General features: G+C 46.5%; 10 non-coding genes and 1 pseudogene across 10 annotated transcripts; all 11 read left to right on the forward strand.

Moving 5' to 3' along the window:
* The first annotated feature begins 329 nt into the window (after nucleotides 1–329).
* Nucleotides 330–520, forward strand: LOC130303587 (U2 spliceosomal RNA). The gene has a single exon (XR_008853632.1). It is a non-coding gene; the product is annotated as a U2 spliceosomal RNA (small nuclear RNA).
* Nucleotides 521–2,604: 2,084 nt separating this feature from the next.
* Nucleotides 2,605–2,795, forward strand: LOC130303588 (U2 spliceosomal RNA). Its single transcript, XR_008853633.1, has one exon. It is a non-coding gene; the product is annotated as a U2 spliceosomal RNA (small nuclear RNA).
* A 2,086-nt stretch (nucleotides 2,796–4,881) lies between these two features.
* Nucleotides 4,882–5,072, forward strand: LOC130303589 (U2 spliceosomal RNA). Its single transcript, XR_008853634.1, has one exon. It is a non-coding gene; the product is annotated as a U2 spliceosomal RNA (small nuclear RNA).
* A 2,091-nt stretch (nucleotides 5,073–7,163) lies between these two features.
* LOC130303590 (U2 spliceosomal RNA) lies at nucleotides 7,164–7,354 on the forward strand. The gene has a single exon (XR_008853635.1). It is a non-coding gene; the product is annotated as a U2 spliceosomal RNA (small nuclear RNA).
* A 2,087-nt stretch (nucleotides 7,355–9,441) lies between these two features.
* Nucleotides 9,442–9,632, forward strand: LOC130303591 (U2 spliceosomal RNA). Its single transcript, XR_008853636.1, has one exon. It is a non-coding gene; the product is annotated as a U2 spliceosomal RNA (small nuclear RNA).
* Nucleotides 9,633–11,727: 2,095 nt separating this feature from the next.
* LOC130303601 (U2 spliceosomal RNA) lies at nucleotides 11,728–11,919 on the forward strand. The gene has a single exon (XR_008853646.1). It is a non-coding gene; the product is annotated as a U2 spliceosomal RNA (small nuclear RNA).
* A 2,087-nt stretch (nucleotides 11,920–14,006) lies between these two features.
* LOC130303592 (U2 spliceosomal RNA) lies at nucleotides 14,007–14,197 on the forward strand. The gene has a single exon (XR_008853637.1). It is a non-coding gene; the product is annotated as a U2 spliceosomal RNA (small nuclear RNA).
* A 2,091-nt stretch (nucleotides 14,198–16,288) lies between these two features.
* On the forward strand, nucleotides 16,289–16,479 carry LOC130303593 (U2 spliceosomal RNA). Its single transcript, XR_008853638.1, has one exon. It is a non-coding gene; the product is annotated as a U2 spliceosomal RNA (small nuclear RNA).
* Nucleotides 16,480–18,567: 2,088 nt separating this feature from the next.
* LOC130303594 (U2 spliceosomal RNA) lies at nucleotides 18,568–18,758 on the forward strand. Its single transcript, XR_008853639.1, has one exon. It is a non-coding gene; the product is annotated as a U2 spliceosomal RNA (small nuclear RNA).
* Nucleotides 18,759–20,846: 2,088 nt separating this feature from the next.
* Nucleotides 20,847–21,006, forward strand: LOC130303608 (U2 spliceosomal RNA; annotated as a pseudogene).
* Nucleotides 21,007–21,692: 686 nt separating this feature from the next.
* Nucleotides 21,693–21,877, forward strand: LOC130303604 (U2 spliceosomal RNA). Its single transcript, XR_008853649.1, has one exon. It is a non-coding gene; the product is annotated as a U2 spliceosomal RNA (small nuclear RNA).
* The last annotated feature ends 944 nt before the right edge of the window (nucleotides 21,878–22,821 follow it).

The raw sequence follows: 22,821 nt of genomic DNA on the forward strand, positions 1-22,821 counted from the left end.
AGCCAAGGAGGCATTCTGCAGGCAACAAAGGTGTGTGTGTTTCCTATGCAGATCCTAAGCCCAGTGTCACATGCAAGTAGGAGGAGTAAGAAGGGTTCCTGGCAAATCCGGGTTATGGATTGCATTTAAAAAGGCCCCGTGGGAGTGCAATGGGCCCCTGTCTTGCTGCTTAGCAATAATGGTATGGGTTTAGGTTCTGCTGTGTGTACTGGTGGTTGACTGCCCCCCAGCCCAGAGTGTGCATGGAAAATTGTCTGGCAGCCTCCCTGACAGCAAGCAGTGATAGTGCCCATGAAGGGGACCTTGTTGGGCCCGCCCCTTTCACGGTTATCGCTTCTCGGCCTTTTGGCTAAGATCAAGTGTAGTATCTGTTCTTATCAGTTTAATATCTGATACGTCCCCTATCTGGGGACCATATATTAAATGGATTTTTGAGAACGGGGGCCGATTTCGAAGCTTGCTTCCGTCGCCCTATGCATTGACCCGATATGGCAGTATCTTCGGGTACAGTGCACCACCCCCTTACAGGGTTAAAAAGAAAGATTCCTACTTTCATTGCTACCTGCTTGCTGGCTAGCCAGCTAGCCAGCCCTGTGGGCCTTGCTGCTGCTGCAGCCAATAAACAAAAGGTGGTGCTGCTGCTGCTTCTGCTTCTGCTTGTGTCTGGCCCCTGTTGGAGCGTCCAGGCACAGGACTTCTGCTGCTGCTGACTAAATGGCCTCCTTAATTGGATCATTTGAGTAGCCAGCACACCTGTGCAGGTAGGGCATGACATGATAGGCAGCTGCCTTGATAGCGGGTGGGTGCTGAATGTTCCTAATTGACAAAATAAGATTAATGCTTATGAAGAAATATAAAATCTCATCCCTTCCCCAATATCGCGCCACACCCCTACCCCTTAATTCCCTGGTTGAACGTGATGGACATATGTCTTTTTTCGACCGTACTAACTATGTAACTATGTAACATAACATGGGGGGGGGGGGGGTCTCCTGGCTGTTCACACAGGTGTGTCATTGCTGTACATTGACCATGCATTGCTTCTGTGGTATTGCAAAGGCAAAGACAAATGCTTCCAGCCATCCATTGCACTAATGGATTGGTCATCAGCTGGCTGTCTATGTCCCGCATCAATATAGACCAAAGTACAGAGGGTTAGGCTATGCTATTGTGCACCTACCTGATGCATCAGAAGGTGCGAGGCCCTTGCTAAATTCTGTGCACAGACTTTGAGATCTATGCTTTAGACTGTATCTAAACCTGCTCCAACATGGACTGACATTCTGGCCTACTTTCAGCCGATGCGACTTGTCTGTCGCTGAACAGTCGCTTTTTATGTATTCAGCACCTATGTATAATGTTGTAAAAATGCTCTAGAAGCTAAAGTCGCAGAAATGTCACACATATTTGGCCTGCAACTTTCTGTGCGACAAATTCAGACAGGAAAAATCAGTATAAATCCTTAGAAAATTATCCCCCAGTGTCTCCATCTGCTGGCGGTATTGAATAAGCATTGCTGCACTGATGGGGTATGCATTAGACGAAAAAAAAGAAGAAAAAGAAGAATAATACGCCCAGAAAAGAGGCGAAAAGGAGAAAAACGTAAAAAAACGTGAAAAAAAAGTAAGAGGAAGAGAAGGGAAAAAAAGGTGGAAATGGGTTTAAAAGTGATTTCGGCGGAGAATATATATATATATATATATATATATATATATATATATATATATATATATGCGCACACACACACATAGATATAAACGTATTCTCCGTTGAGATATTGCAGCCGCTGCTGTGTCCAGGCCCAGGAGCCTTAGCATTGTGCTATGTTTTACTCAATACCACTGACATCACTAGGTGTAAACAACATCTCTCCTTTGCTGTGTATGTGACTATGGAGCTGTTTGGTGATGTCGTCTATTACGGCCTTCATAGTAGCAACAGGAGATTGTTGCATCCATCTTGAACCCTCAGAACTACAGTGCTATGATGTCACTCACTTCCACAGGCCTTGCAGAGTGTAAACAACAACAACCCAGCTTTGTTGTGTATGTAACCAAAGGGATTTGTGATGTCACCTAGAACCTTCACAGCAGCGACAGCTTTATGAGGAGCATCAGCACTGCTCTGCCTGAGCAGAACCATCACCGCCATAGGTTGTCAAATAACCCGGATTTAACCCACACAGGTAAGTCCAATGGGGTGCAGGCATGTCCTCTATGCTTACAGCTTCCCGTGGGTGTTGGTTTGATACCGTTTGGGGACAGCCAAGGAGGCATCTGCAGGCAACAAAGGTAGGTGTGTGCTTGTGTGTGTGTTTCCTATGCAGATCCTAAGCCCAGTGTCACATGCAAGTAGGAGGAGTAAGAAGGGTTCCTGGCAAATCCGGGTTATGGATTGCATTTAAAAAGGCCCCGTGGGAGTGCAATGGGCCCCTGTCTTGCTGCTTAGCAATAATGGTATGGGTTTAGGTTCTGCTGTGTGTACTGGTGGTTGACTGCCCCCCAGCCCAGAGTGTGCATGGAAAATTGTCTGGCAGCCTCCCTGACAGCAAGCAGTGATAGTGCCCATGAAGGGGACCTTGTTGGGCCCGCCCCTTTCACGGTTATCGCTTCTCGGCCTTTTGGCTAAGATCAAGTGTAGTATCTGTTCTTATCAGTTTAATATCTGATACGTCCCCTATCTGGGGACCATATATTAAATGGATTTTTGAGAACGGGGGCCGATTTCGAAGCTTGCTTCCGTCGCCCTATGCATTGACCCGATATGGCAGTATCTTCGGGTACAGTGCACCACCCCCTTACAGGGTTAAAAAGAAAGATTCCTACTTTCATTGCTACCTGCTTGCTGGCTAGCCAGCTAGCCAGCCCTGTGGGCCTTGCTGCTGCTGCAGCCAATAAACAAAAGGTGGTGCTGCTGCTGCTTCTGCTGCTTCTGCTTCTGCTTGTGTCTGGCCCCTGTTGGAGCGTCCAGGCACAGGACTTCTGCTGCTGCTGACTAAATGGCCTCCTTAATTGGATCATTTGAGTAGCCAGCACACCTGTGCAGGTAGGGCATGACATGATAGGCAGCTGCCTTGATAGCGGGTGGGTGCTGAATGTTCCTAATTGACAAAATAAGATTAATGCTTATGAAGAAATATAAAATCTCATCCCTTCCCCAATATCGCGCCACACCCCTACCCCTTAATTCCCTGGTTGAACGTGATGGACATATGTCTTTTTTCGACCGTACTAACTATGTAACTATGTAACATAACATGGGGGGGGGGGGGTCTCCTGGCTGTTCACACAGGTGTGTCATTGCTGTACATTGACCATGCATTGCTTCTGTGGTATTGCAAAGGCAAAGACAAATGCTTCCAGCCATCCATTGCACTAATGGATTGGTCATCAGCTGGCTGTCTATGTCCCGCATCAATATAGACCAAAGTACAGAGGGTTAGGCTATGCTATTGTGCACCTACCTGATGCATCAGAAGGTGCGAGGCCCTTGCTAAATTCTGTGCACAGACTTTGAGATCTATGCTTTAGACTGTATCTAAACCTGCTCCAACATGGACTGACATTCTGGCCTACTTTCAGCCGATGCGACTTGTCTGTCGCTGAACAGTCGCTTTTTATGTATTCAGCACCTATGTATAATGTTGTAAAAATGCTCTAGAAGCTAAAGTCGCAGAAATGTCACACATATTTGGCCTGCAACTTTCTGTGCGACAAATTCAGACAGGAAAAATCAGTATAAATCCTTAGAAAATTATCCCCCAGTGTCTCCATCTGCTGGCGGTATTGAATAAGCATTGCTGCACTGATGGGGTATGCATTAGACGAAAAAAAAGAAGAAAAAGAAGAATAATACGCCCAGAAAAGAGGCGAAAAGGAGAAAAACGTAAAAAAACGTGAAAAAAAAGTAAGAGGAAGAGAAGGGAAAAAAAGGTGGAAATGGGTTTAAAAGTGATTTCGGCGGAGAAATATATATATATATATATATATATATATATATATATATATATGCGCACACACACACATAGATATAAACGTATTCTCCGTTGAGATATTGCAGCCGCTGCTGTGTCCAGGCCCAGGAGCCTTAGCACTGTGCTGTGATGTCACTCAATACCACTGACATCACTAGGTGTAAACAACATCTCTCCTTTGCTGTGTATGTGACTATGGAGCTGTTTGGTGATGTCGTCTATTACGGCCTTCATAGAAGCAACAGGAGATTGTTGCATCCATCTTGAACCCTCAGAACTACAGTGCTATGATGTCACTCACTTCCACAGGCCTTGCAGAGTGTAAACAACAACAACCCAGCTTTGTTGTGTATGTAACCAAAGGGATTTGTGATGTCACCTAGAACCTTCACAGCAGCGACAGCTTTATGAGGAGCATCAGCACTGCTCTGCCTGAGCAGAACCATCACCGCCATAGGTTGTCAAATAACCCGGATTTAACCCACACAGGTAAGTCCAATGGGGTGCAGGCATGTCCTCTATGCTTACAGCTTCCCGTGGGTGTTGGTTTGATACCGTTTGGGGACAGCCAAGGAGGCATCTGCAGGCAACAAATGTAGGTGTGTGCTTGTGTGTGTGTTTCCTATGCAGATCCTAAGCCCAGTGTCACATGCAAGTAGGAGGAGTAAGAAGGGTTCCTGGCAAATCCGGGTTATGGATTGCATTTAAAAAGGCCCCGTGGGAGTGCAATGGGCCCCTGTCTTGCTGCTTAGCAATAATGGTATGGGTTTAGGTTCTGCTGTGTGTACTGGTGGTTGACTGCCCCCCAGCCCAGAGTGTGCATGGAAAATTGTCTGGCAGCCTCCCTGACAGCAAACAGTGATAGTGCCCATGAAGGGGACCTTGTTGGGCCCGCCCCTTTCACGGTTATCGCTTCTCGGCCTTTTGGCTAAGATCAAGTGTAGTATCTGTTCTTATCAGTTTAATATCTGATACGTCCCCTATCTGGGGACCATATATTAAATGGATTTTTGAGAACGGGGGCCGATTTCGAAGCTTGCTTCCGTCGCCCTATGCATTGACCCGATATGGCAGTATCTTCGGGTACAGTGCACCACCCCCTTACAGGGTTAAAAAGAAAGATTCCTACTTTCATTGCTACCTGCTTGCTGGCTAGCCAGCTAGCCAGCCCTGTGGGCCTTGCTGCTGCTGCAGCCAATAAACAAAAGGTGGTGCTGCTGCTGCTTCTGCTGCTTCTGCTTCTGCTTGTGTCTGGCCCCTGTTGGAGCGTCCAGGCACAGGACTTCTGCTGCTGCTGACTAAATGGCCTCCTTAATTGGATCATTTGAGTAGCCAGCACACCTGTGCAGGTAGGGCATGACATGATAGGCAGCTGCCTTGATAGCGGGTGGGTGCTGAATGTTCCTAATTGACAAAATAAGATTAATGCTTATGAAGAAATATAAAATCTCATCCCTTCCCCAATATCGCGCCACACCCCTACCCCTTAATTCCCTGGTTGAACGTGATGGACATATGTCTTTTTTCGACCGTACTAACTATGTAACTATGTAACATAACATGGGGGGGGGGGGGGTCTCCTGGCTGTTCACACAGGTGTGTCATTGCTGTACATTGACCATGCATTGCTTCTGTGGTATTGCAAAGGCAAAGACAAATGCTTCCAGCCATCCATTGCACTAATGGATTGGTCATCAGCTGGCTGTCTATGTCCCGCATCAATATAGACCAAAGTACAGAGGGTTAGGCTATGCTATTGTGCACCTACCTGATGCATCAGAAGGTGCGAGGCCCTTGCTAAATTCTGTGCACAGACTTTGAGATCTATGCTTTAGACTGTATCTAAACCTGCTCCAACATGGACTGACATTCTGGCCTACTTTCAGCCGATGCGACTTGTCTGTCGCTGAACAGTCGCTTTTTATGTATTCAGCACCTATGTATAATGTTGTAAAAATGCTCTAGAAGCTAAAGTCGCAGAAATGTCACACATATTTGGCCTGCAACTTTCTGTGCGACAAATTCAGACAGGAAAAATCAGTATAAATCCTTAGAAAATTATCCCCCAGTGTCTCCATCTGCTGGCGGTATTGAATAAGCATTGCTGCACTGATGGGGTATGCATTAGACGAAAAAAAAGAAGAAAAAGAAGAATAATACGCCCAGAAAAGAGGCGAAAAGGAGAAAAACGTAAAAAAACGTGAAAAAAAAGTAAGAGGAAGAGAAGGGAAAAAAAGGTGGAAATGGGTTTAAAAGTGATTTCGGCGGAGAAATATATATATATATATATATATATATATATATATATATATATATATGCGCACACACACACATAGATATAAACGTATTCTCCGTTGAGATATTGCAGCCGCTGCTGTGTCCAGGCCCAGGAGCCTTAGCACTGTGCTGTGATGTCACTCAATACCACTGACATCACTAGGTGTAAACAACATCTCTCCTTTGCTGTGTATGTGACTATGGAGCTGTTTGGTGATGTCGTCTATTACGGCCTTCATAGAAGCAACAGGAGATTGTTGCATCCATCTTGAACCCTCAGAACTACAGTGCTATGATGTCACTCACTTCCACAGGCCTTGCAGAGTGTAAACAACAACAACCCAGCTTTGTTGTGTATGTAACCAAAGGGATTTGTGATGTCACCTAGAACCTTCACAGCAGCGACAGCTTTATGAGGAGCATCAGCACTGCTCTGCCTGAGCAGAACCATCACCGCCATAGGTTGTCAAATAACCCGGATTTAACCCACACAGGTAAGTCCAATGGGGTGCAGGCATGTCCTCTATGCTTACAGCTTCCCGTGGGTGTTGGTTTGATACCGTTTGGGGACAGCCAAGGAGGCATCTGCAGGCAACAAAGGTAGGTGTGTGCTTGTGTGTGTGTTTCCTATGCAGATCCTAAGCCCAGTGTCACATGCAAGTAGGAGGAGTAAGAAGGGTTCCTGGCAAATCCGGGTTATGGATTGCATTTAAAAAGGCCCCGTGGGAGTGCAATGGGCCCCTGTCTTGCTGCTTAGCAATAATGGTATGGGTTTAGGTTCTGCTGTGTGTACTGGTGGTTGACTGCCCCCCAGCCCAGAGTGTGCATGGAAAATTGTCTGGCAGCCTCCCTGACAGCAAGCAGTGATAGTGCCCATGAAGGGGACCTTGTTGGGCCCGCCCCTTTCACGGTTATCGCTTCTCGGCCTTTTGGCTAAGATCAAGTGTAGTATCTGTTCTTATCAGTTTAATATCTGATACGTCCCCTATCTGGGGACCATATATTAAATGGATTTTTGAGAACGGGGGCCGATTTCGAAGCTTGCTTCCGTCGCCCTATGCATTGACCCGATATGGCAGTATCTTCGGGTACAGTGCACCACCCCCTTACAGGGTTAAAAAGAAAGATTCCTACTTTCATTGCTACCTGCTTGCTGGCTAGCCAGCTAGCCAGCCCTGTGGGCCTTGCTGCTGCTGCAGCCAATAAACAAAAGGTGGTGCTGCTGCTGCTTCTGCTGCTTCTGCTTCTGCTTGTGTCTGGCCCCTGTTGGAGCGTCCAGGCACAGGACTTCTGCTGCTGCTGACTAAATGGCCTCCTTAATTGGATCATTTGAGTAGCCAGCACACCTGTGCAGGTAGGGCATGACATGATAGGCAGCTGCCTTGATAGCGGGTGGGTGCTGAATGTTCCTAATTGACAAAATAAGATTAATGCTTATGAAGAAATATAAAATCTCATCCCTTCCCCAATATCGCGCCACACCCCTACCCCTTAATTCCCTGGTTGAACGTGATGGACATATGTCTTTTTTCGACCGTACTAACTATGTAACTATGTAACATAACATGGGGGGGGGGGGGGTCTCCTGGCTGTTCACACAGGTGTGTCATTGCTGTACATTGACCATGCATTGCTTCTGTGGTATTGCAAAGGCAAAGACAAATGCTTCCAGCCATCCATTGCACTAATGGATTGGTCATCAGCTGGCTGTCTATGTCCCGCATCAATATAGACCAAAGTACAGAGGGTTAGGCTATGCTATTGTGCACCTACCTGATGCATCAGAAGGTGCGAGGCCCTTGCTAAATTCTGTGCACAGACTTTGAGATCTATGCTTTAGACTGTATCTAAACCTGCTCCAACATGGACTGACATTCTGGCCTACTTTCAGCCGATGCGACTTGTCTGTCGCTGAACAGTCGCTTTTTATGTATTCAGCACCTATGTATAATGTTGTAAAAATGCTCTAGAAGCTAAAGTCGCAGAAATGTCACACATATTTGGCCTGCAACTTTCTGTGCGACAAATTCAGACAGGAAAAATCAGTATAAATCCTTAGAAAATTATCCCCCAGTGTCTCCATCTGCTGGCGGTATTGAATAAGCATTGCTGCACTGATGGGGTATGCATTAGACGAAAAAAAAGAAGAAAAAGAAGAATAATACGCCCAGAAAAGAGGCGAAAAGGAGAAAAACGTAAAAAAACGTGAAAAAAAAGTAAGAGGAAGAGAAGGGAAAAAAAGGTGGAAATGGGTTTAAAAGTGATTTCGGCGGAGAAATATATATATATATATATATATATATATATATATATATATATGCGCACACACACACATAGATATAAACGTATTCTCCGTTGAGATATTGCAGCCGCTGCTGTGTCCAGGCCCAGGAGCCTTAGCACTGTGCTGTGATGTCACTCAATACCACTGACATCACTAGGTGTAAACAACATCTCTCCTTTGCTGTGTATGTGACTATGGAGCTGTTTGGTGATGTCGTCTATTACGGCCTTCATAGAAGCAACAGGAGATTGTTGCATCCATCTTGAACCCTCAGAACTACAGTGCTATGATGTCACTCACTTCCACAGGCCTTGCAGAGTGTAAACAACAACAACCCAGCTTTGTTGTGTATGTAACCAAAGGGATTTGTGATGTCACCTAGAACCTTCACAGCAGCGACAGCTTTATGAGGAGCATCAGCACTGCTCTGCCTGAGCAGAACCATCACCGCCATAGGTTGTCAAATAACCCGGATTTAACCCACACAGGTAAGTCCAATGGGGTGCAGGCATGTCCTCTATGCTTACAGCTTCCCGTGGGTGTTGGTTTGATACCGTTTGGGGACAGCCAAGGAGGCATCTGCAGGCAACAAAGGTAGGTGTGTGCTTGTGTGTGTGTTTCCTATGCAGATCCTAAGCCCAGTGTCACATGCAAGTAGGAGGAGTAAGAAGGGTTCCTGGCAAATCCGGGTTATGGATTGCATTTAAAAAGGCCCCGTGGGAGTGCAATGGGCCCCTGTCTTGCTGCTTAGCAATAATGGTATGGGTTTAGGTTCTGCTGTGTGTACTGGTGGTTGACTGCCCCCCAGCCCAGAGTGTGCATGGAAAATTGTCTGGCAGCCTCCCTGACAGCAAGCAGTGATAGTGCCCATGAAGGGGACCTTGTTGGGCCCGCCCCTTTCACGGTTATCGCTTCTCGGCCTTTTGGCTAAGATCAAGTGTAGTATCTGTTCTTATCAGTTTAATATCTGATACGTCCCCTATCTGGGGACCATATATTAAATGGATTTTTGAGAACGGGGGCCGATTTCGAAGCTTGCTTCCGTCGCCCTATGCATTGACCCGATATGGCAGTATCTTCGGGTACAGTGCACCACCCCCTTACAGGGTTAAAAAGAAAGATTCCTACTTTCATTGCTACCTGCTTGCTGGCTAGCCAGCTAGCCAGCCCTGTGGGCCTTGCTGCTGCTGCAGCCAATAAACAAAAGGTGGTGCTGCTGCTGCTTCTGCTGCTTCTGCTTCTGCTTGTGTCTGGCCCCTGTTGGAGCGTCCAGGCACAGGACTTCTGCTGCTGCTGACTAAATGGCCTCCTTAATTGGATCATTTGAGTAGCCAGCACACCTGTGCAGGTAGGGCATGACATGATAGGCAGCTGCCTTGATAGCGGGTGGGTGCTGAATGTTCCTAATTGACAAAATAAGATTAATGCTTATGAAGAAATATAAAATCTCATCCCTTCCCCAATATCGCGCCACACCCCTACCCCTTAATTCCCTGGTTGAACGTGATGGACATATGTCTTTTTTCGACCGTACTAACTATGTAACTATGTAACATAACATGGGGGGGGGGGGGGTCTCCTGGCTGTTCACACAGGTGTGTCATTGCTGTACATTGACCATGCATTGCTTCTGTGGTATTGCAAAGGCAAAGACAAATGCTTCCAGCCATCCATTGCACTAATGGATTGGTCATCAGCTGGCTGTCTATGTCCCGCATCAATATAGACCAAAGTACAGAGGGTTAGGCTATGCTATTGTGCACCTACCTGATGCATCAGAAGGTGCGAGGCCCTTGCTAAATTCTGTGCACAGACTTTGAGATCTATGCTTTAGACTGTATCTAAACCTGCTCCAACATGGACTGACATTCTGGCCTACTTTCAGCCGATGCGACTTGTCTGTCGCTGAACAGTCGCTTTTTATGTATTCAGCACCTATGTATAATGTTGTAAAAATGCTCTAGAAGCTAAAGTCGCAGAAATGTCACACATATTTGGCCTGCAACTTTCTGTGCGACAAATTCAGACAGGAAAAATCAGTATAAATCCTTAGAAAATTATCCCCCAGTGTCTCCATCTGCTGGCGGTATTGAATAAGCATTGCTGCACTGATGGGGTATGCATTAGACGAAAAAAAAGAAGAAAAAGAAGAATAATACGCCCAGAAAAGAGGCGAAAAGGAGAAAAACGTAAAAAAACGTGAAAAAAAAGTAAGAGGAAGAGAAGGGAAAAAAAGGTGGAAATGGGTTTAAAAGTGATTTCGGCGGAGAAATATATATATATATATATATATATATATATATATATATATATATATATATGCGCACACACACACATAGATATAAACGTATTCTCCGTTGAGATATTGCAGCCGCTGCTGTGTCCAGGCCCAGGAGCCTTAGCACTGTGCTGTGATGTCACTCAATACCACTGACATCACTAGGTGTAAACAACATCTCTCCTTTGCTGTGTATGTGACTATGGAGCTGTTTGGTGATGTCGTCTATTACGGCCTTCATAGAAGCAACAGGAGATTGTTGCATCCATCTTGAACCCTCAGAACTACAGTGCTATGATGTCACTCACTTCCACAGGCCTTGCAGAGTGTAAACAACAACAACCCAGCTTTGTTGTGTATGTAACCAAAGGGATTTGTGATGTCACCTAGAACCTTCACAGCAGCGACAGCTTTATGAGGAGCATCAGCACTGCTCTGCCTGAGCAGAACCATCACCGCCATAGGTTGTCAAATAACCCGGATTTAACCCACACAGGTAAGTCCAATGGGGTGCAGGCATGTCCTCTATGCTTACAGCTTCCCGTGGGTGTTGGTTTGATACCGTTTGGGGACAGCCAAGGAGGCATCTGCAGGCAACAAAGGTAGGTGTGTGCTTGTGTGTGTGTTTCCTATGCAGATCCTAAGCCCAGTGTCACATGCAAGTAGGAGGAGTAAGAAGGGTTCCTGGCAAATCCGGGTTATGGATTGCATTTAAAAAGGCCCCGTGGGAGTGCAATGGGCCCCTGTCTTGCTGCTTAGCAATAATGGTATGGGTTTAGGTTCTGCTGTGTGTACTGGTGGTTGACTGCCCCCCAGCCCAGAGTGTGCATGGAAAATTGTCTGGCAGCCTCCCTGACAGCAAGCAGTGATAGTGCCCATGAAGGGGACCTTGTTGGGCCCGCCCCTTTCACGGTTATCGCTTCTCGGCCTTTTGGCTAAGATCAAGTGTAGTATCTGTTCTTATCAGTTTAATATCTGATACGTCCCCTATCTGGGGGACCATATATTAAATGGATTTTTGAGAACGGGGGCCGATTTCGAAGCTTGCTTCCGTCGCCCTATGCATTGACCCGATATGGCAGTATCTTCGGGTACAGTGCACCACCCCCTTACAGGGTTAAAAAGAAAGATTCCTACTTTCATTGCTACCTGCTTGCTGGCTAGCCAGCTAGCCAGCCCTGTGGGCCTTGCTGCTGCTGCAGCCAATAAACAAAAGGTGGTGCTGCTGCTGCTTCTGCTGCTTCTGCTTCTGCTTGTGTCTGGCCCCTGTTGGAGCGTCCAGGCACAGGACTTCTGCTGCTGCTGACTAAATGGCCTCCTTAATTGGATCATTTGAGTAGCCAGCACACCTGTGCAGGTAGGGCATGACATGATAGGCAGCTGCCTTGATAGCGGGTGGGTGCTGAATGTTCCTAATTGACAAAATAAGATTAATGCTTATGAAGAAATATAAAATCTCATCCTTCCCCAATATCGCGCCACACCCCTACCCCTTAATTCCCTGGTTGAACGTGATGGACATATGTCTTTTTTCGACCGTACTAACTATGTAACTATGTAACATAACATGGGGGGGGGGGGTCTCCTGGCTGTTCACACAGGTGTGTCATTGCTGTACATTGACCATGCATTGCTTCTGTGGTATTGCAAAGGCAAAGACAAATGCTTCCAGCCATCCATTGCACTAATGGATTGGTCATCAGCTGGCTGTCTATGTCCCGCATCAATATAGACCAAAGTACAGAGGGTTAGGCTATGCTATTGTGCACCTACCTGATGCATCAGAAGGTGCGAGGCCCTGCTAAATTCTGTGCACAGACTTTGAGATCTATGCTTTAGACTGTATCTAAACCTGCTCCAACATGGACTGACATTCTGGCCTACTTTCAGCCGATGCGACTTGTCTGTCGCTGAACAGTCGCTTTTTATGTATTCAGCACCTATGTATAATGTTGTAAAAATGCTCTAGAAGCTAAAGTCGCAGAATGTCACACATATTTGGCCTGCAACTTTCTGTGCGACAAATTCAGACAGGAAAAATCAGTATAAATCCTTAGAAAATTACCGCCAGCAGGTGCTCCATCTGCTGGCGGTATTGAATAAGCATTGCTGCACTGATGGGGTATGCATTAGACGAAAAAAAAGAAGAAAAAGAAGAATAATACGCCCAGAAAAGAGGCGAAAAGGAGAAAAACGTAAAAAAACGTGAAAAAAAAGTAAGAGGAAGAGAAGGGAAAAAAAGGTGGAAATGGGTTTAAAAGTGATTTCGGCGGAGAATATATATATATATATATATATATATATATATATATATATATATATGCGCACACACACACATAGATATAAACGTATTCTCCGTTGAGATATTGCAGCCGCTGCTGTGTCCAGGCCCAGGAGCCTTAGCACTGTGCTGTGATGTCACTCAATACCACTGACATCACTAGGTGTAAACAACATCTCTCCTTTGCTGTGTATGTGACTATGGAGCTGTTTGGTGATGTCGTCTATTACGGCCTTCATAGAAGCAACAGGAGATTGTTGCATCCATCTTGAACCCTCAGAACTACAGTGCTATGATGTCACTCACTTCCACAGGCCTTGCAGAGTGTAAACAACAACAACCCAGCTTTGTTGTGTATGTAACCAAAGGGATTTGTGATGTCACCTAGAACCTTCACAGCAGCGACAGCTTTATGAGGAGCATCAGCACTGCTCTGCCTGAGCAGAACCATCACCGCCATAGGTTGTCAAATAACCCGGATTTAACCCACACAGGTAAGTCCAATGGGGTGCAGGCATGTCCTCTATGCTTACAGCTTCCCGTGGGTGTTGGTTTGATACCGTTTGGGGACAGCCAAGGAGGCATCTGCAGGCAACAAAGGTAGGTGTGTGCTTGTGTGTGTGTTTCCTATGCAGATCCTAAGCCCAGTGTCACATGCAAGTAGGAGGAGTAAGAAGGGTTCCTGGCAAATCCGGGTTATGGATTGCATTTAAAAAGGCCCCGTGGGAGTGCAATGGGCCCCTGTCTTGCTGCTTAGCAATAATGGTATGGGTTTAGGTTCTGCTGTGTGTACTGGTGGTTGACTGCCCCCCAGCCCAGAGTGTGCATGGAAAATTGTCTGGCAGCCTCCCTGACAGCAAGCAGTGATAGTGCCCATGAAGGGAACCTTGTTGGGCCCGCCCCTTTCACGGTTATCGCTTCTCGGCCTTTTGGCTAAGATCAAGTGTAGTATCTGTTCTTATCAGTTTAATATCTGATACGTCCCCTATCTGGGGACCATATATTAAATGGATTTTTGAGAACGGGGGCCGATTTCGAAGCTTGCTTCCGTCGCCCTATGCATTGACCCGATATGGCAGTATCTTCGGGTACAGTGCACCACCCCCTTACAGGGTTAAAAAGAAAGATTCCTACTTTCATTGCTACCTGCTTGCTGGCTAGCCAGCTAGCCAGCCCTGTGGGCCTTGCTGCTGCTGCAGCCAATAAACAAAAGGTGGTGCTGCTGCTGCTTCTGCTGCTTCTGCTTCTGCTTGTGTCTGGCCCCTGTTGGAGCGTCCAGGCACAGGACTTCTGCTGCTGCTGACTAAATGGCCTCCTTAATTGGATCATTTGAGTAGCCAGCACACCTGTGCAGGTAGGGCATGACATGATAGGCAGCTGCCTTGATAGCGGGTGGGTGCTGAATGTTCCTAATTGACAAAATAAGATTAATGCTTATGAAGAAATATAAAATCTCATCCCTTCCCCAATATCGCGCCACACCCCTACCCCTTAATTCCCTGGTTGAACGTGATGGACATATGTCTTTTTTCGACCGTACTAACTATGTAACTATGTAACATAACATGGGGGGGGGGGGGGTCTCCTGGCTGTTCACACAGGTGTGTCATTGCTGTACATTGACCATGCATTGCTTCTGTGGTATTGCAAAGGCAAAGACAAATGCTTCCAGCCATCCATTGCACTAATGGATTGGTCATCAGCTGGCTGTCTATGTCCCGCATCAATATAGACCAAAGTACAGAGGGTTAGGCTATGCTATTGTGCACCTACCTGATGCATCAGAAGGTGCGAGGCCCTTGCTAAATTCTGTGCACAGACTTTGAGATCTATGCTTTAGACTGTATCTAAACCTGCTCCAACATGGACTGACATTCTGGCCTACTTTCAGCCGATGCGACTTGTCTGTCGCTGAACAGTCGCTTTTTATGTATTCAGCACCTATGTATAATGTTGTAAAAATGCTCTAGAAGCTAAAGTCGCAGAAATGTCACACATATTTGGCCTGCAACTTTCTGTGCGACAAATTCAGACAGGAAAAATCAGTATAAATCCTTAGAAAATTATCCCCCAGTGTCTCCATCTGCTGGCGGTATTGAATAAGCATTGCTGCACTGATGGGGTATGCATTAGACGAAAAAAAAGAAGAAAAAGAAGAATAATACGCCCAGAAAAGAGGCGAAAAGGAGAAAAACGTAAAAAAACGTGAAAAAAAAGTAAGAGGAAGAGAAGGGAAAAAAAGGTGGAAATGGGTTTAAAAGTGATTTCGGCGGAGAAATATATATATATATATATATATATATATATATATATATATATATATGCGCACACACACACATAGATATAAACGTATTCTCCGTTGAGATATTGCAGCCGCTGCTGTGTCCAGGCCCAGGAGCCTTAGCACTGTGCTGTGATGTCACTCAATACCACTGACATCACTAGGTGTAAACAACATCTCTCCTTTGCTGTGTATGTGACTATGGAGCTGTTTGGTGATGTCGTCTATTACGGCCTTCATAGAAGCAACAGGAGATTGTTGCATCCATCTTGAACCCTCAGAACTACAGTGCTATGATGTCACTCACTTCCACAGGCCTTGCAGAGTGTAAACAACAACAACCCAGCTTTGTTGTGTATGTAACCAAAGGGATTTGTGATGTCACCTAGAACCTTCACAGCAGCGACAGCTTTATGAGGAGCATCAGCACTGCTCTGCCTGAGCAGAACCATCACCGCCATAGGTTGTCAAATAACCCGGATTTAACCCACACAGGTAAGTCCAATGGGGTGCAGGCATGTCCTCTATGCTTACAGCTTCCCGTGGGTGTTGGTTTGATACCGTTTGGGGACAGCCAAGGAGGCATCTGCAGGCAACAAAGGTAGGTGTGTGCTTGTGTGTGTGTTTCCTATGCAGATCCTAAGCCCAGTGTCACATGCAAGTAGGAGGAGTAAGAAGGGTTCCTGGCAAATCCGGGTTATGGATTGCATTTAAAAAGGCCCCGTGGGAGTGCAATGGGCCCCTGTCTTGCTGCTTAGCAATAATGGTATGGGTTTAGGTTCTGCTGTGTGTACTGGTGGTTGACTGCCCCCCAGCCCAGAGTGTGCATGGAAAATTGTCTGGCAGCCTCCCTGACAGCAAGCAGTGATAGTGCCCATGAAGGGGACCTTGTTGGGCCCGCCCCTTTCACGGTTATCGCTTCTCGGCCTTTTGGCTAAGATCAAGTGTAGTATCTGTTCTTATCAGTTTAATATCTGATACGTCCCCTATCTGGGGACCATATATTAAATGGATTTTTGAGAACGGGGGCCGATTTCGAAGCTTGCTTCCGTCGCCCTATGCATTGACCCGATATGGCAGTATCTTCGGGTACAGTGCACCACCCCCTTACAGGGTTAAAAAGAAAGATTCCTACTTTCATTGCTACCTGCTTGCTGGCTAGCCAGCTAGCCAGCCCTGTGGGCCTTGCTGCTGCTGCAGCCAATAAACAAAAGGTGGTGCTGCTGCTGCTTCTGCTGCTTCTGCTTCTGCTTGTGTCTGGCCCCTGTTGGAGCGTCCAGGCACAGGACTTCTGCTGCTGCTGACTAAATGGCCTCCTTAATTGGATCATTTGAGTAGCCAGCACACCTGTGCAGGTAGGGCATGACATGATAGGCAGCTGCCTTGATAGCGGGTGGGTGCTGAATGTTCCTAATTGACAAAATAAGATTAATGCTTATGAAGAAATATAAAATCTCATCCCTTCCCCAATATCGCGCCACACCCCTACCCCTTAATTCCCTGGTTGAACGTGATGGACATATGTCTTTTTTCGACCGTACTAACTATGTAACTATGTAACATAACATGGGGGGGGGGGGGGTCTCCTGGCTGTTCACACAGGTGTGTCATTGCTGTACATTGACCATGCATTGCTTCTGTGGTATTGCAAAGGCAAAGACAAATGCTTCCAGCCATCCATTGCACTAATGGATTGGTCATCAGCTGGCTGTCTATGTCCCGCATCAATATAGACCAAAGTACAGAGGGTTAGGCTATGCTATTGTGCACCTACCTGATGCATCAGAAGGTGCGAGGCCCTTGCTAAATTCTGTGCACAGACTTTGAGATCTATGCTTTAGACTGTATCTAAACCTGCTCCAACATGGACTGACATTCTGGCCTACTTTCAGCCGATGCGACTTGTCTGTCGCTGAACAGTCGCTTTTTATGTATTCAGCACCTATGTATAATGTTGTAAAAATGCTCTAGAAGCTAAAGTCGCAGAAATGTCACACATATTTGGCCTGCAACTTTCTGTGCGACAAATTCAGACAGGAAAAATCAGTATAAATCCTTAGAAAATTATCCCCCAGTGTCTCCATCTGCTGGCGGTATTGAATAAGCATTGCTGCACTGATGGGGTATGCATTAGACGAAAAAAAAGAAGAAAAAGAAGAATAATACGCCCAGAAAAGAGGCGAAAAGGAGAAAAACGTAAAAAAACGTGAAAAAAAAGTAAGAGGAAGAGAAGGGAAAAAAAGGTGGAAATGGGTTTAAAAGTGATTTCGGCGGAGAATATATATATATATATATATATATATATATATATATATATATATGCGCACACACACACATAGATATAAACGTATTCTCCGTTGAGATATTGCAGCCGCTGCTGTGTCCAGGCCCAGGAGCCTTAGCACTGTGCTGTGATGTCACTCAATACCACTGACATCACTAGGTGTAAACAACATCTCTCCTTTGCTGTGTATGTGACTATGGAGCTGTTTGGTGATGTCGTCTATTACGGCCTTCATAGAAGCAACAGGAGATTGTTGCATCCATCTTGAACCCTCAGAACTACAGTGCTATGATGTCACTCACTTCCACAGGCCTTGCAGAGTGTAAACAACAACAACCCAGCTTTGTTGTGTATGTAACCAAAGGGATTTGTGATGTCACCTAGAACCTTCACAGCAGCGACAGCTTTATGAGGAGCATCAGCACTGCTCTGCCTGAGCAGAACCATCACCGCCATAGGTTGTCAAATAACCCGGATTTAACCCACACAGGTAAGTCCAATGGGGTGCAGGCATGTCCTCTATGCTTACAGCTTCCCGTGGGTGTTGGTTTGATACCGTTTGGGGACAGCCAAGGAGGCATCTGCAGGCAACAAATGTAGGTGTGTGCTTGTGTGTGTGTTTCCTATGCAGATCCTAAGCCCAGTGTCACATGCAAGTAGGAGGAGTAAGAAGGGTTCCTGGCAAATCCGGGTTATGGATTGCATTTAAAAAGGCCCCGTGGGAGTGCAATGGGCCCCTGTCTTGCTGCTTAGCAATAATGGTATGGGTTTAGGTTCTGCTGTGTGTACTGGTGGTTGACTGCCCCCCAGCCCAGAGTGTGCATGGAAAATTGTCTGGCAGCCTCCCTGACAGCAAGCAGTGATAGTGCCCATGAAGGGGACCTTGTTGGGCCCGCCCCTTTCACGGTTATCGCTTCTCGGCCTTTTGGCTAAGATCAAGTGTAGTATCTGTTCTTATCAGTTTAATATCTGATACGTCCCCTATCTGGGGACCATATATTAAATGGATTTTTGAGAACGGGGGCCGATTTCGAAGCTTGCTTCCGTCGCCCTATGCATTGACCCGATATGGCAGTATCTTCGGGTACAGTGCACCACCCCCTTACAGGGTTAAAAAGAAAGATTCCTACTTTCATTGCTACCTGCTTGCTGGCTAGCCAGCTAGCCAGCCCTGTGGGCCTTGCTGCTGCTGCAGCCAATAAACAAAAGGTGGTGCTGCTGCTGCTTCTGCTGCTTCTGCTTCTGCTTGTGTCTGGCCCCTGTTGGAGCGTCCAGGCACAGGACTTCTGCTGCTGCTGACTAAATGGCCTCCTTAATTGGATCATTTGAGTAGCCAGCACACCTGTGCAGGTAGGGCATGACATGATAGGCAGCTGCCTTGATAGCGGGTGGGTGCTGAATGTTCCTAATTGACAAAATAAGATTAATGCTTATAAATATAAAATCTCATCCCTTCCCCAATATCGCGCCACACCCCTACCCCTTAATTCCCTGGTTGAACGTGATGGACATATGTCTTTTTTCGACCGTACTAACTATGTAACTATGTAACATAACATGGGGGGGGGGGGGGTCTCCTGGCTGTTCACACAGGTGTGTCATTGCTGTACATTGACCATGCATTGCTTCTGTGGTATTGCAAAGGCAAAGACAAATGCTTCCAGCCATCCATTGCACTAATGGATTGGTCATCAGCTGGCTGTCTATGTCCCGCATCAATATAGACCAAAGTACAGAGGGTTAGGCTATGCTATTGTGCACCTACCTGATGCATCAGAAGGTGCGAGGCCCTTGCTAAATTCTGTGCACAGACTTTGAGATCTATGCTTTAGACTGTATCTAAACCTGCTCCAACATGGACTGACATTCTGGCCTACTTTCAGCCGATGCGACTTGTCTGTCGCTGAACAGTCGCTTTTTATGTATTCAGCACCTATGTATAATGTTGTAAAAATGCTCTAGAAGCTAAAGTCGCAGAAATGTCACACATATTTGGCCTGCAACTTTCTGTGCGACAAATTCAGACAGGAAAAATCAGTATAAATCCTTAGAAAATTATCCCCCAGTGTCTCCATCTGCTGGCGGTATTGAATAAGCATTGCTGCACTGATGGGGTATGCATTAGACGAAAAAAAAGAAGAAAAAGAAGAATAATACGCCCAGAAAAGAGGCGAAAAGGAGAAAAACGTAAAAAAACGTGAAAAAAAAGTAAGAGGAAGAGAAGGGAAAAAAAGGTGGAAATGGGTTTAAAAGTGATTTCGGCGGAGAATATATATATATATATATATATATATATATATATATATATATATATATGCGCACACACACACATAGATATAAACGTATTCTCCGTTGAGATATTGCAGCCGCTGCTGTGTCCAGGCCCAGGAGCCTTAGCACTGTGCTGTGATGTCACTCAATACCACTGACATCACTAGGTGTAAACAACATCTCTCCTTTGCTGTGTATGTGACTATGGAGCTGTTTGGTGATGTCGTCTATTACGGCCTTCATAGAAGCAACAGGAGATTGTTGCATCCATCTTGAACCCTCAGAACTACAGTGCTATGATGTCACTCACTTCCACAGGCCTTGCAGAGTGTAAACAACAACAACCCAGCTTTGTTGTGTATGTAACCAAAGGGATTTGTGATGTCACCTAGAACCTTCACAGCAGCGACAGCTTTATGAGGAGCATCAGCACTGCTCTGCCTGAGCAGAACCATCACCGCCATAGGTTGTCAAATAACCCGGATTTAACCCACACAGGTAAGTCCAATGGGGTGCAGGCATGTCCTCTATGCTTACAGCTTCCCGTGGGTGTTGGTTTGATACCGTTTGGGGACAGCCAAGGAGGCATCTGCAGGCAACAAATGTAGGTGTGTGCTTGTGTGTGTGTTTCCTATGCAGATCCTAAGCCCAGTGTCACATGCAAGTAGGAGGAGTAAGAAGGGTTCCTGGCAAATCCGGGTTATGGATTGCATTTAAAAAGGCCCCGTGGGAGTGCAATGGGCCCCTGTCTTGCTGCTTAGCAATAATGGTATGGGTTTAGGTTCTGCTGTGTGTACTGGTGGTTGACTGCCCCCCAGCCCAGAGTGTGCATGGAAAATTGTCTGGCAGCCTCCCTGACAGCAAGCAGTGATAGTGCCCATGAAGGGGACCTTGTTGGGCCCGCCCCTTTCACGGTTATCGCTTCTCGGCCTTTTGGCTAAGATCAAGTGTAGTATCTGTTCTTATCAGTTTTCATGCTGGTGGGGATGGGTGCTGCATGGAGGATGCAGGTGTACCAGGGCTTTCCGGGGCTGGTTCTGAGGAATCAGCTCGACGGCTGCCCCGATGTGACCTGTTCCCTCCGGGTCTCGCCATGAGGCTGAGAGGGTCTAGAGCCGAGGTACTTTTGTGCCTCGGGGAGTGGTGACCCCGAGGTGCCGAAACTCACTGGGAGAATAGACTCACTGAGTTGAAGCACGGGCACCATAATCTCTTCACCTTGTGGCACTCACCTCTTGATTCCCGGCCTTCTGGCTAGGATCAGAGAAATTTTTATAGATCCGGCCGGATGTCCGGGCAGTATATCTGCACACATTCACTTATTTATTTCTTTTTTGTCTCACTGTGTCACTTTTTGCGTGTTGTGTGTTCACAGGATTTGTCAGGATGCGGTAGCCCTTCTGGGTGTCCCTCCTGGCGGTCTAGGGGAGGTGTGTGTGGCCATTAGGTTCCGCACCTCCCTGCAAACACCCCGGGTACTCCTGCTTTGGCAGGGTACCTACCGTTATCGGCTCTGCGGGCAGATACCTTGGCTAACGCCAAGGGGGATGCCGGGAGCATTTGTGGTCCCCTAGTAGCTTCGGCGAAAAGGGACATCGAACCTGGAACCTCGCAGGTACCTTTTGGTCCGGAGGCGAAGGGTAAGGTTTGTTGGGGGGCCTCTCTCCTATCGGAGAAGGGCTTGCGATAGACCGCATCCTTTGTGCACGTTTTTTTAGTGTAACACGTTTGCACTTTTTCTTGCACTTTGGGTGAATCGAAAGCACGTTCCTCGGCTTTAGATAAAAAAAAAAAATCTGTTCTTATCAGTTTAATATCTGATACGTCCCCTATCTGGGGACCATATATTAAATGGATTTTTGAGAACGGGGGCCGATTTCGAAGCTTGCTTCCGTCGCCCTATGCATTGACCCGATATGGCAGTATCTTCGGGTACAGTGCACCACCCCCTTACAGGGTTAAAAAGAAAGATTCCTACTTTCATTGCTACCTGCTTGCTGGCTAGCCAGCTAGCCAGCCCTGTGGGCCTTGCTGCTGCTGCAGCCAATAAACAAAAGGTGGTGCTGCTGCTGCTTCTGCTGCTTCTGCTTCTGCTTGTGTCTGGCCCCTGTTGGAGCGTCCAGGCACAGGACTTCTGCTGCTGCTGACTAAATGGCCTCCTTAATTGGATCATTTGAGTAGCCAGCACACCTGTGCAGGTAGGGCATGACATGATAGGCAGCTGCCTTGATAGCGGGTGGGTGCTGAATGTTCCTAATTGACAAAATAAGATTAATGCTTATGAAGAAATATAAAATCTCATCCCTTCCCCAATATCGCGCCACACCCCTACCCCTTAATTCCCTGGTTGAACGTGATGGACATATGTCTTTTTTCGACCGTACTAACTATGTAACTATGTAACATAACATGGGGGGGGGGGGGGTCTCCTGGCTGTTCACACAGGTGTGTCATTGCTGTACATTGACCATGCATTGCTTCTGTGGTATTGCAAAGGCAAAGACAAATGCTTCCAGCCATCCATTGCACTAATGGATTGGTCATCAGCTGGCTGTCTATGTCCCGCATCAATATAGACCAAAGTACAGAGGGTTAGGCTATGCTATTGTGCACCTACCTGATGCATCAGAAGGTGCGAGGCCCTTGCTAAATTCTGTGCACAGACTTTGAGATCTATGCTTTAGACTGTATCTAAACCTGCTCCAACATGGACTGACATTCTGGCCTACTTTCAGCCGATGCGACTTGTCTGTCGCTGAACAGTCGCTTTTTATGTATTCAGCACCTATGTATAATGTTGTAAAAATGCTCTAGAAGCTAAAGTCGCAGAAATGTCACACATATTTGGCCTGCAACTTTCTGTGCGACAAATTCAGACAGGAAAAATCAGTA

The sequence above is a fragment of the Hyla sarda genome, unplaced genomic scaffold (assembly GCF_029499605.1).
Source record: "Hyla sarda isolate aHylSar1 unplaced genomic scaffold, aHylSar1.hap1 scaffold_1233, whole genome shotgun sequence".
Classification (NCBI taxonomy): Eukaryota; Metazoa; Chordata; class Amphibia; order Anura; family Hylidae; genus Hyla; species Hyla sarda.